Source organism: Tursiops truncatus, chromosome 9 (genome assembly GCF_011762595.2).
Source record: "Tursiops truncatus isolate mTurTru1 chromosome 9, mTurTru1.mat.Y, whole genome shotgun sequence".
NCBI lineage: Eukaryota > Metazoa > Chordata > Mammalia > Artiodactyla > Delphinidae > Tursiops > Tursiops truncatus.
In genome coordinates, this window is record NC_047042.1 from 64595274 (window position 1) to 64596834 (window position 1561).

General features: G+C 48.8%; 1 pseudogene; it reads left to right on the top strand.

Annotated features, from left to right (window-relative positions):
- The first annotated feature begins 280 nt into the window (after positions 1 to 280).
- Positions 281 to 1172, top strand: LOC109549306 (heterogeneous nuclear ribonucleoprotein A1-like; annotated as a pseudogene).
- Positions 1173 to 1561: the final 389 nt, after the last annotated feature.

A 1561-nucleotide genomic window follows, 5' to 3' on the forward strand; every position in this document is an offset into this window, starting at 1 on the left:
ATCACCTTTGATCACTTTCTAACTCCTTATTCTGCCCTGCAGCCAACCTTCCAAACACTGTTTTTGCTACTTTTTTTTTTTTTTTTTTTGCGGTACGCGGCCCTCTCACTGTTGCGGCCTCTCCCGTTGCGGAGCACAGGCTCTGGACGCGCAGGCTCAGCGGCCATGGCTCATGGGCCAGCCGCTCCGCGGCATGTGGGATCTTCCCGGACTGGTGCACGAACCCGTGTCCCCTGCATCGGCAGGCGGACTCTCAACCACTGCGCCGCCAGGGAAGCCCATGAGGAGCCACTTTGAGCAGCGGGGAGTGCTCACAGATTGTGTGGTAACGAGGGATCCAAACAGCAGGCGCTCCAGAGGCTTCGGGTTTGTCACGTATGCCACTGTGGAGGAGGTGGGTGCAGCCATGAAGGCAAGGCCATGCGAGGTGGATGGAAGAGTTGGGGAACCAAAGAGGGCCGTCTCAAGAGAAGATTCTCAAAGACCTGGTGCCCACTTAACTATGAAAAAGATTTTTGTTGGTGGCATTAAAGAAGACACTGAAGAACATCACCGAAGAGATTATTTTGAACAGTATGGGAAAAATTGAAGTGATTGAAATCATGACTGACTGAGGCAGTGGCAAAAAGAGAGGTTTTGCTTTCGTAACCTTTGACGACCATGACTCTGTAGACAAGATTGTCATTCAGAAACGCCACACTGTGAATGGCCACAACTGTGAAGTAAGGAAAGCCCTGACTAAGCGAGAGATGGCTGGTGCTTCATCCAGCCACAGGGGTCGAAGTGGTTCTGGAAACTTTGATGGTGGTCGTGGCGGTGGTTTTGGTGGGAATGGCAGCTTTGGTCGTGGAGGAAACGTCAGTGGTCGAGATGCCTTTGGTGGCAGCCGTGGTGGCGGTGGCTATGGTGGCAGCGGGATGGCTATAATGGATCCGGTAATGATGGACGCACTTTTGGAGAGGGTGGAAGCTACAATGCTTTTGGCAGTTACAACAATCAATCTGCAAATTTTGGACCCGTGAAAGGAGGAAACTTTGGAGACAGAAGTTCTTGCCTCTATGGTGGTGGAGGCCAATACTTTGCCAAACCCCAAAACCAAGGTGGCTGTGGTGGTTCCAGCAGCAGCAGGAGCTACGGCAGTGGCAGAAGGTTGTAATTACTGCCAGGAAACAAAGCTTAGCAGGAGAGGAGAGCCAGAGAAGTGACGGGGAAGCTACAAGCTACAACAGATTTGTGAACTCGGCCAAGCACAGTGGTGGTGCTACAAAGAAGACATGTTTTAGACAATACTCGTGTGTATGGGCAAAGAATCTCAAGGACTGTATTTGTGACTAATTGTATAATAGGCTATTTTAGTTTTTGTTCTGTGGAAAGTGTAAAGCATTTCAACAAAGGGTTTTAATGTAGATTGTTTGTTTTGTACCCATGCTGTTGATTGCTCAATATAATAGTCTGATCATGATGCCGAATAAATGTGTCTTTTTTAAAAACAAAAACGAAAACAAAAACCTCTGAGGAATCCTATTACCAGCTCCCCTTCATGGAAACCAGCAGCCTTTGT